General features: G+C 40.4%; 1 pseudogene; it reads left to right on the top strand.

The window, feature by feature from the left end:
- Positions 1–227: 227 nt before the first annotated feature.
- Positions 228–6,706, top strand: LOC138163613 (glyceraldehyde-3-phosphate dehydrogenase-like; annotated as a pseudogene).
- The last annotated feature ends 5,647 nt before the right edge of the window (positions 6,707–12,353 follow it).

Here is a 12,353-nt window from a genome sequence, read left to right as displayed (position 1 = left end):
CATTTTCCCAGCCAAACACAGGTCTTTCTAACTCTTTGTCCAAGTAGGACTTTGCTTCCACCCCCAGGCTTCAGGGGTTTTATACTGCTGTTTTCAGAGATACTTCTAGGGACCTGTAAATTTTTTTCTCTTCCTAGGTGGTATGTTCAAAGGTGAGGTTGTTACTCCTCTCCTGGCCTGTGTTCTGGTCTGTGAGTGACCCTAATCACTCCTTCCTGCCTTGGACTATGAGGTTTCCCTCTCCACCAGCAGCACTGCACACGTGTTCCTCCTCACCCAAGGACTGTGATCCAGATCCAAGCAGGACCAAGCAAGAGAATCCTGCCTCAGCATCAGCAAAGAGATCCCTGCTGTTGCCCTCTGATCAGCCACTGTATCCCAATCCCCCAGTACCTGTAGGCCCAGAAATCCAACTGCTGCTGCTACTGCTGCTTCCACCATCACCTCCACCTCGCTGGGGCAGGGGTCTGTAATAGTAATAGCATTTAAAGATTCCCCTGTATTGGATTGGTTTGGGGTTGGATTGTGTTAAAACCCAGAACTTGTGAATCCCACTTGTGGGATGGACTTGTTGATGTGAAAAGAGAGTCCTGAACTGGGAGGAGCTGGTGACACAAATTTAGAGAGACACAAGTAAAAAAGAGAGAAGCAGAAGAACATTTTGGAAGCAGCACCTTTGGAGGCAGAGAGAGACTGAGAGGATTGCTGAGGCCACTTTGAATAGCCCTGGACTTTTGAGACCTGCCCCCTGAGCTGCCAAGGACTGAGGAGACATGGCTGTTATGCTGGTACTTTGTCTGTCTGTTTTGATGTTGTTTTGCCAGATTTGTCCACTGGTGAAAGACAGTGCTGTCGTTGCAGAGGTTCTGGAACCTTGCTGTTGGTTCAGAGCTCCTGAGACTGTTCTGCAGACAGAGAGTGAATTCTGTCCACTGGTGAAGGACAGTCCTGTTGTTGCAGAGGTGTTGGAACCTTGCTGTTGGTTCAGAAGCCCTGAAGAAGGATTTTCTTGTTGTATGTTTACAGAAATCCTGGAAGAGGGTTTTGCTAATGTTTTCAGGGGTTCTAGGACTGTTCTGCCGACAGAGAATGAATGGATGAAGAGACTGGCAATATATCCTGTGGCCTTGCTAGGCTTTGTCTCCCCAGGAACAAAGATTGCTGAGAACTTGCCTTGTGTCAAGATGAAGAAAAGACCTCCATTTGGGTATAAAGTGCTGTGCTTAAGCTTGTTGTAACTCTGGGGTAGATTCAAAAGTTCCCCACCCTTGGATCACAATCAGATACAGTGGGAGACCTTGGCCTTTTTATGCTAAGGTCTTTCTCAGGTCTCAGTCTGAAGCAATGCCCACCCAGTGATTAGAGTTAGGTAAGAAATGAGGCAAAGAATAGCCTTTTTCATCTAGCAAAAAAATCAATCTGGGAGGAGGAGACACTCAGAGTTTCTGGCCAAACAGAAACAATTTCATTTATACTCATTCTGATTCATCAGAACCCAAACAATGACCACCTGAGTCTTGGGCTGGGACCTATTGTTGACCAGTCAATGAGAGCAGAGTGATTTGGGTTCAAGGCATGGTCTTTAAAAGAAATCTAGACTAAAAATCCCAAGATAGCCTGCAAAGTTTCAATAATCAAAATTTATGTTCTTTTGAGCAGAGTACCCATGGGTAAGGGGTAAGGGTATGATTCCCTTTGTGGACAGAGGGAGAAGAGAGATGAAGAGAAGGAAGGAAAGAAGGGACTTACTTTGTGGGGTTGCCAGTTGGGCAGCTACTACTACTCGTCCCCTACAAGTGGTCATCCAGCCACTATCTTGGAGGCCTACAGGGAGAGGAGAGTTTATTCCTCTCAGAAGGGACCCATTCTATTTTTTGATAGTTTAATCATTGAGAAACTTTTCTTTATTTCAAGTTGCAACCTCCCTCTGAAACTTTTATCTCTTGCTCCTATTATTTTTTTTGTTCAATTTGTTCATTTTTAGTTTTCAACATTTATTTCCACAACATTTTGAGTTACAAATTTTCTCCCCATCTATCCCCTACCCCCACCTCAAAATTGCAGTCCTACTGAATACCCCTTCCCTTAATCTGCTCTCTCTTATATCCTCCCCCATTCCTCCTCAGACTTTCTAATAGGGCAATGCCGGGGTCCCTCTGCCCGTGGAATCCTCACCTGCCCTACGGTCCTCTACTTACCCATATCCAGGTCTTCGGTCGTCACCGGCCCCTTGAGGGGAACAATCACCAGACAGAGAGCGGAGGGTGTTTTTTGGGGGGTGTTTATTCTCCACTGATTACATCGCGTCTCGCGTCCCTCCTCTACTTCCGCCCTAGGGCCTTTATAGCCCTTCCCGACCCTTCTCGCCCAATCATCAGTCCCAACAGCATTTATCACCATATATGGGCTCCTGGTTATACTAGTCTTCTTCTCCGCCCCTGGGGCGGGGCAGGGTCCCTTTACAGGGCAAGATGGATTTCTATACCCCAGTGCCTGTATATCTTATTCCCTAGTTGCATGGGAAAAAAATAATAATATATTTTTAACACTTTATTTTAAAACTTTGATTCCCAGATTCTTTCCCTTCTTCCCCCACCACCCACCCCTACTGGGAGGAAAAATAATTCAATATAGGTTATACATGTATAGTTATGCAAAACATAACCATAGTAGATATATTGTGAAAGAATGACTATATTTCCCCCCATCCTATCATGTCCCCCACTTAATCTATTTTCTGTTTTGACCCTGTCCCTTTTGAAAAATCTATGCTTCTAACTACACTCCCCTCCCCCCCAAGCTGCTCTCCCTTCTGTCATCACCATTCTTATCCCCTTCCCCCATATTTTCCTGTAGGGTAAGATACCCAATTTAGTGTGTATGTTATTCCCTCCTTAAGTGAAATTCAGTGAGAGAAGGGTTGACCCATTCCCTTTTGCCTTCCTGTTCTTCCTCTCCATTGTAACAGTTTTGTTTTGCGTCTTTTATGTGAGGTAATTTGCCCTTTTCTATCTCCCTATCTCCTCTAATTGTATTTTTATATTAATGTTATTATTTAGATAACATCCTTTTATATTCAAGTTATCTTGTGCCCTCTGTTTATGTATGTATATATAGACACATACTTACACATGTATTTATATGCACATATACCCTCCTATATAAATTACATGTGTGTATACATATATATATATATACACACACACACACACACACACACACACATATACATTCCCTTCAACTATCCTCCTACTGAGAAAAGTCTCATAAGTTACAATTACCATTTTACCATGTTGGAATGTAAATAGTTCAACTTTAATAAGTTCTTTATTTCTTTTCCCTGTTACCTTCTCATGCTTCTCTTGTTTCTTGTATTTCAAAGTCCAATTTTCTATTCCACTCTGGATTTTTCATCAAGAATGCTCAAAAGTTCTCTATTTCATTGAATAAGCATATTTTTTCCCTGAAACATTATGTTCAGTTTTGTAGGGTAGGTGATTCATGGTTTTAATCCTAGCTCCTTTGACCTCTGGAATATCATATTACAACCTCTTCAACCCTTAATATAGAAGCTTCTAGATCTTCTGTTACCCTGATTGTGTTTCCACAATACACAAAATGTTTCTTCCTAACTACTTGCAGTATTTTCTCCTTGACCTGGGAACTCTGGAATTTGGCTATAATATTCCTAGGAGTTTTCTTTTGGGAATCTTGAAGAGACAATTGGTGAATTCTTTCAATTTTTATTTTGCCCTCTGATTCTAAAAGATCAGGGCAATTTTCCTTGAGAATTTCTTAAAGGATGATTCCTAGGTTCTTTTTTTGATAATGGCTTTCATGTAGCCCAATAATTTTAAAATTATCTCTTCTGATTTTTTCAATGAGATATTTCACATTGCCTTCAATTTTTTATTTGTTTGGATCTGTTTTATAGTACCTTGATTTCACATAAAGTTATTAGCTTCCATTTGCTCCAGGCCAATTTTGAAGGAATTATTTTATTCAGTGAGTTTTTGAGATTCCTTTTCCATCTGGCAAATTCGGCTCTTTAAGGCATTCTTCTCCTCATTGGCTTTTTGGGCCTCTTTTGCCATTTGAGTTAGTCTGTTTTTTAAGGTGTTATTTTCTTCAGTCAGGTTGTTGACTCTCTTTTCATGATTTTCTTACATCACTATCATTTCTCTTCCCCTTTTTTTCTCCACTTCTCCTACTTGATTTTCGAAATTCTTTTTGAGGTCCTCCATGACCTGTAACCAATTCATATTTTCTTGGAAGTTATAATTCAGGAGTTCTGACTTCATTGTCTTCCTCTCATTCCATGCTTTGATCCTTTTTGTCCCCCAAAAAAGGATTCTATGGTCTGTTTGTGCTTCCTCTGCTGGCTCATATTGCCAGTCAATTACTTGACTTTTGAGCTCTTTGCCATAGTAGGCCTGTGCTTCCAGAGAGGAAAGCTTTGTCCCAAATCGCTGTGGTTTTCACAAATTCTGTCAGAAGTCTGAGGAGGGTGACCTCTCTACAGACACCACACTGGCAAACTGGCATTTCTCACTCCAGGACCACAACCCAAGAAAGTAACCCAGATGCAAGCATGTCAAAGCAAGAGGGATTCCCTCTTAATGGTTGCCTGGTCCACCTATAATCTTAAGGCCAGGAGCTCCATAGGCATCTGTGTCCAGCAGCTGCAGCCATCTTGCCTCTGTCACTTCTTGCCCTGGTGTCAGGGGCCGGACCACGACCTTTCTTTCCAACAGAGTTCTGACTGACCTTTTACTTTCTTTTTGGCTTTTATGGGTGGAAAAATCAGGAAACTGCCACAGCTGCTGGCGATTCACTCTCCTGAAGTCTGCTCTGGCCACCGCTGCCTCCCTGGGGCCCAAACTACACAGCACACATGGGACTGTGCTCGGCTCCCAGCGTGCTGCAATGAACCCTTCCTGTCGGCCTGTGGGGCTGCCTTCAGTGGGAGATTTGTTTCTCTTTGTCACTTTGTGGGTTTGGTAGCTCTAAAATTTGTTTATAAGCATATTTTATAAGTATTTTGCATGAGCGTGGGGAAGATCACAGAATTTCCTGCTTCTATTCTGCCATCTTGGTTCCACCACCTGTTATTCCTATTCTAATCCCTCTGCTACTATAATATAGGCTTCCAAATACTTGAAAGCAGCTTTCATAGCCATTCCCCCATTCACACAAGCAGATCTTTCCTGACCAAATATCCTCTTCCTTCAGCATTCACCCATCCAGTGCTTTAGTTTATTCATGTTTATCAGTCTCTGGCTATATAATTATAAACTGCAACTCTGACCAAGGTAGAAAATAGTATATCCCTCCTTTTGGTCAGTATAATTCTTTTCAAACAATCTAAGATTGCATTCACTTTTTGACTAAGTCACATTGTTGACTCATGTAAAATTTGAAGTTCATTATCCTTGTCACATGAATTAATTTGTAGCTGTGTCTTGCCTAACTTGTATCTGTGCAGTTGATTTTCTCAACTGAAGAGTAAATTTTAGCATTTATCTTTATTTTATTTTACCTTATTAAGTTCAGCATATTATGCTAGTCTTTTGAAACCCTCTAAGATGATCATTCCCATTCCTCCAAAGCTTTTTGTCACTTAGTAACTTGATAAGCATGCCCTCTGTGTCTTCATGTATTCTTGATAATAATGTTAAATAAGGACTCCAAGCTCTGTGACAGAATCTGGTGCTGTAGCTGCATCCCTGAGATGAGAGGGCGAAGATCAGAGTCAACAGATTTGGTCATATTAGGCACCTGATTGCCAGGGTTGCATTCAACTCAGGCAGAGCATATGGTGCTGTCATCAGGGACCACTTCATTGATCTACATTGTTTATATGTTTCAATAGGATTTACCCATGGAAAATTCAAGGGTGCTTTCAGTGATCAATGGAAAAACCATTACTATCTTCCAGGAAAAAGATCCCACCAATATGAAATGGGGAGATGCTGGAACCAAGTATGTTGTAGGATCTACTGGTATCTTTTCCACCATGGAAAAATCTGGGACTCACTTGAAGCGTGGATACAAGTTGGCTATTTATAAATAAATATTTATTTACATTCTCTCTCTCCCTTCTCCTGATCTTCCTCTGTTTGTAGTGGGAGTGACCCATGAGAAATAGGATAATTCCCTTAAGATTGTCAGTAATATTAGTTCCCCTGACCATGGTCATTCATGACGCCTTTTGTATTGTGGCAGGACTCATGACAGCAGTCCAGGCCACCAATGCTGCCCAGAAGATAGTAGATGGCTCCTCTGGCATGCTGTGGCATTATGGGCATGCTACTACTCAGAATATCATCCTTGCTTCCAATGGTTCCACTAAGGCTGTAGGTAAAATTATACCCACGCTGAATGAGAGGCTCACAGGCATGGTCTTCTTCTATGTTCCTGTCTGTTGTGCATTTACCATGGCACCCAGAGAGACTTACCAAAAATGATGATGTGAAGAGAGTTGTGAAGCAAGCATCAGAGAGACCCTGGAATGGCTTCTTGGGCTACACAGAGGACTCGCTTGCATCCTATGGCTAACTGTGACACCTCTTCTTCTACCTTTGATGCTGACAGTGGCATTGCCCTTAATGACTATTTTGTTAATCTCATTTTCTGGTATGACAATGAATATGGTTATAGCAACGGCATAGTAGACCTCATGGTCTACATGGCTTCCAAGGAGTAAAGTAGAAAGCCATGGATGAAGATAGACTAGAGAAGGAGTCCCACTACAAGGGAGCCCATATCCCTAAACTATCTCCCTATATTGGGGATCCCATGCCCATTCACATCCTTGCCTCAAAGCCCCCCTTTAGCAACCGGGAGAAGCACACAGTCCTGTATTGTGTACCATCAATAAAGTCACCATATACAGTAGGGCAAAAAAGGAATGATGACAGACCTGAAACCGGAAAGTTAGTCTTCAGCACTTCATTGGAGAAGTTCCTCTGTTGAAACTGACAATATCTATAGAGTTCCTTCAGTCGGCTTTCTCTAAGGCTATCCACTTCTCTTTATTTCTCCAACTTTTACATAAAGGTACTGAGTAACTTTGCCAAATGCTTTGTTAAATATCATTACATTATAGATATGCATATATATAGTATTCTTATGGCTTATAACCTTATCTATAAAGGAAATCAGGATTGTCAGGGATGACACATTCTTGATGAAGGGAAACTTTCCCTCTTCCTTTTTTTTAAAGCAGAATTTTTTCTTAATTACAAAACTGTTTCTAATTTCATTGATTTTCAAACATGAGAAGTATGTCAGGTATCTTTTCAATACTGTGGCATGTATGCTTTATAGCTCTGAAATTGTTATTCTGCCTGCTCCGAGCAGTGGTCCCAACCATTATTTGATCTTTTCTTGGTCTCAACATAGTAAGCAAGTAAAAACCGTAATTGTTTTTTTTTTCCTGGCTTCTGGTAGTTCTCCCTCTGGCAGTTCTCCATTCTTTCACGTTATAACTTCAGTTTCTTCCTTTTTTCCTCCCTTAGTTTATGGATTTCTTCACATTATGTGGATATAAAATATTACCCCAATGTAATGCTCCCCTTCCCCCCCTCCCCATCTAATCTGTTTCCTTATTAGGAACCAAATATGTATAAATATGTGATATGTAAATGGTCAATATAAAATGATCAGTGTCAAAATCTCTAGTTGACTTCATTTATTACCTTCATGCTATGTCTTTTCTATATAGACTTTACAAATCATGCATTTTATTCATTCATTCATCTTAGCAATATAACTGCTTACCTCAAAGCCAAGAAGACCTGGATTTAAGTTCCATCTTTGATATAGAATAGCTGTGTGACTCTGTGTAGATTACTTAACCTGACACCATTCTAGGCAACAGTCTTAGATTATAAATTGTGGAAAAGGTGCTGACCTGCATTGATAGAAGGAGTTTTTGAACTTGGAAATTCCCTTAGAATGAAATCAAAGGTTTGTTTCCTAAACCTGTCCTGTTTTATTCATTCGTTTTTTAAATCAATACATGACTCTAATCATATGAATCCTTCACTCAAAATCCTCCAGAAGCTTCCCATTACCTAACAGATAAGTTGTCTTCATGTATTTAGCACTTTACGAAGTGCTTTCCTCGCCACAATCCTATGAAGGAAGTTGTAGACATCTTAGTGTCATTTCCTGGTTGAGAAGACAGGCTTTGAAAGTTTAAATGTCAGCCAATAGTCACATAGCTTGTATCTGAGATGAGATTCAGACCCAAATTTCTTGACTTGGTCTGCTCTGCTCACCAGGCCACAATCTCAGCACAAGCTCTCATCCTATAATTTGAGGTCTTCCATAATCAAGCATTCATTTCCTGTTGCACCTTGTACCCTTCATGCATGTTGTGTTTTATGTCTGTGGTGGACCAAGGCAGGGAGCCTTGCCATCTTGCAACAGGGCTGAGAGAATGTGGGGGAGCCCTGCTATCACCCAGAGGGTTGAGAGATTCATCTACCCAGCGGCTGTGAGAGAGGGTGAGTTAAAAGAGAGTCTGGGAATGGTGGAAAATAGACTCTCCTTTATTGTTCTAAGTGCAAGCCTTTTATAGCATGCTTCCTAATGACTTTCCCCCATGGACACTGCACACTACAGTGTTCCTAGGCCTGGGGTGAAAACACCAAGCTCATCTCAAGAATCTAATCCTCGTGCTTGAACTCTTTCCTGGGGGATGGGAAACCAGTCTGGGCCTGGCAACGAGCCCTTTGCCTGAGGGGGCTTATTCATCCATCGGGGTCAGGGTCTCACTGGCCTGTGGTCCTCAACACATGTCCCTCCTCTAACCTTGGCACTTCTCTCTCTGGGTTTTGCTTATTGTACTTCTTATACCTTGAAAAATCTGACAACTCCTCCATCTCCATCTGTTGAATTCCTCTGCTCTTTAAAGGACCGACTCGGATGCCATTCATATATGAAGCCCTCCCCTGGTGAAAGTGATTTCACCTTCTTCAAGTTTCTGATAGGATTTTATATCTATCCCACTCTCAATCACTCTATCAACTAGTATTCATTAAACTCCCCAAATTGCCAGGTACTTTCCTGGGTACTGAGGAAACAAATACAAAGAATGGATCGACCTCTACTCACAAACACATTCTAATGGGGAAGAAAAGAAGTACACATAAACTATATACGACATAAATATGAAGCTAATAAGTAAGAATACAAAGCAGACTGAGAGAAAAGGTAATAGCCGTTGAGGGAAGTCAGGAAAGACTTCATACGGAGTATGGGTTTTGAACTGTGTCTCAGAGAAAGAGAGAAACCATCCAAGAGAGAGATAGGAAGGGAGTGAGTTCTAGATATGTGGGATGAACTGCTAGTCATTCAGTTGGAAGATAGAGTGTCATGTGTGAGAAACAGAGAAAAGACCAGGTTGGAAAGCACCTTGAGAGTAATGGTGTAGCACCTAGAGGGCCACATGTGGCCTTGAGGCGACAGGCTCCTCTTGATTCTAATCTAATTCTAATCTGTTTTCATGAACCCAATTTTTTCATAATCTACATGAATTTTTGTAGTGCTGTGGTGGTGGTGGGGGGTTCAGTTTTTCCCTTGATAGATTATCTAGCTAGCAGCCAAGGCTAGATTTACTTACATTAGTTTAGATATATTTTGAGAGCAAGATGCTGACTTCAGTACTACCTTAAGATACCCTGCAGCTAGGTGGTGCCATGAATAGAGCACTGTCCCTGGAGTCAGAAGGACCTGAGTTCAAATCCAGCCTGGATACTTAACCCAAAAACTAGCTGTGTGACCTTGGGCAAGTCACTTAACCCCAATTGCCCCTCCCAAAAATAAATAAATAAGAACATCAGGCTGTGTTCTGAAGTATTAAATAAAATATACCCTGTGATCTAAACATATTTCAGGATGAAAAATCCTGATTATGATAGGACTTGACTTAATTTTAAAATATTGAGAAAGATCTAAAGAATATAAAAAATAAAACTGTAGTTTTCAAAATGAAAAAAAGAATTATTAAATCTAATAATTCTTTTTTTCCATTTCATATGTGTATACATATGTGCATGTACACAAATATACATATATCACTAGTTACTTACATGTTCCTTACACCCAACACTCCATCTTTCAGCTCCCTGCCTTTTCCCTGGCTACTCCCCATTCTTTCTTGTCCTCATCATTCCCCAAAGCTAATCCCTCCCCTGTGATATTACCTCCAATTTCCAAAAATATTCTGTCATATGCATCCTTGAATGTAATGAGACAAAAAATTGGCTAACAGGACAATAATCAGGCATTTTATACTTTCAGGGATGCAGAGATAACTATCCGATTCATAAATAATAGGGGGAAACTAAAATTCTTTTTCCCTCTTTCCTTCCACTGCCTCTGGTTAACTGGACTTTCATCAGCATTATGCCAGACAGACTTGGCATCACCGATTGACTAAATATGATAGATAAGACAGTAAACCAGCTCTGCATTCCTCCTTAAATTAATGACAATAGCTTTGTAATTATTTTTCACTCATTTATTTATGTACATGAAGAATTTCCTTAATTCAGTTTAACATACACTTCTAGAGTGCAGGGACTGTTTGATTTTTATCTTATTTTCACTAGTTCTCTAACTTAGTGCTTGACAGATGCCTAATAAATACTTATCCAATCAAATTATCTTGAGTTTAGGTTTTCGCCCTCCAGCATTACTGATTCTAAATGGATTTGCCAGTCTTCAATTTGTTCTCACCCCATGTAGCAGCAAGCACCCCAGTGTCTCCAGGGTGCCTGCTCACACAGGTTCTTGGATCTGCTTTGTTAAAGGAAAGCAACTCAAAATGGGTTAACAAGCTTACTTTAATCAGTCAGACATATATCGTTTACCTTGTTCAGGAGAAAAGGTCAGTACCCTGAACCTCAAAGTATACAGGCATAATTATCAAGACAGAAACATCAAGTAGACAGATTTCCAAACTGTCCAACCATTACATCCATACCCAGTCAACATCTGGGTTTCCACATTCTGGGTTTTTCAAAGCCGGGGGACTCTCAACAACGGCTTCCCAGAATTCAGATCAAATCACAAAACACTTCTCAAAGTGAGTCCCAAAACAGAGCTACACATCAGGACTTATATAGCCTTCTCCTGGCTCAGAGAATGTAACAACCTTATTGACTCACTGGCCAATCAAGAAGTATCTACTGAAAAACAAGCCTCCCACCCCAGGCTTCAGGTGCACTTTAGCCTAGGGGCAGGAAAGATCTTTAAAATTTACATTCGCATTACACCCCAGGATGCAACCAGGATCAAAGTTAGTTAGATCTATAGCTAAGTATCCTCCATAGAATGGGCTGTAAGATGAGTGACTTTGCCTGGGAGGAATAGTCCACACCATTCAATTTGGAACGGAATAATCAAAGTGATATTTTTTTCTTAAAAAACTCTATTATCAAAATGTAATAAAGGGATGGGACCAGTCATAATAGATGGATTTATAACCACTAGTCAGCAAGGTCGCAAAATCGTGTCAAAAAGATAAATCAGGCAGTTTCAATGCTAATGAGTTTCATTCTGTCAATTAACAAACATTTGCCATGTGCCAGGCTTTGTGCTAAGTGCTGAGGATGCAAAGGCAAAAACCGTTCCTGCCCTCATTTTAATAGGGGAGACAACATGTAAACAATTGTGTATATGGAAATTGGAGGTAATATCAAAGGGGAGAGATTAGCGTTGAGGGATGAGGAGGACAAGAAAGAATGGAGAGTAGGCAGGGAGCTGAAAGATGGAGTGTTGGGTGTATACACATATATACAAACATGTATGCACATATGCCTACATACATGTATATTCTACATATATAACAACCAACATACTCAACAATATGTAATATTTAAATATTTGATATAACATGCCATGTCTTACCAGTCCTGTATATAATGCATTATTTTAATATATGTATATTACATATTATACATATAACTGAAATATATGAAATAAATGTATTGTATTTATTGTTCAATCATGTTCAGTTGTGCACCAGTCTTCATAACCCTATTTGGGGTTTTCTTAACAAAGTTATTGGAGTGTTTTACCATTTCCTTCCCCAGCTGTTTTTACAGATGAGGAACTGAAGCAAACAGGCTTAAGTGACTTCCCTGGGTCATACATCTAATAAGTGTCTGAGCCAGATTTGAAATCATGGAGATGAGTCTCCTATATTCCAAGCCCAGTGTTCTATCTAACTGTACCACCTACCTGTACATTTCTCTTTTACATGTATGAAAAATATGTGACATATATGTATGTATACATATAATGTGCTATTTTATATTAAGTAACATGAATAACTACTT

This window comes from Petaurus breviceps, unplaced genomic scaffold (assembly GCF_028583685.1).
Source record: "Petaurus breviceps papuanus isolate PSGF00001 unplaced genomic scaffold, PetGlider_PUasm1.0 125, whole genome shotgun sequence".
NCBI lineage: Eukaryota > Metazoa > Chordata > Mammalia > Diprotodontia > Petauridae > Petaurus > Petaurus breviceps.
The sequence above is the reverse complement of the archived record's forward strand: the minus strand, read 5'-3'. Positions and strand labels throughout refer to the sequence as shown.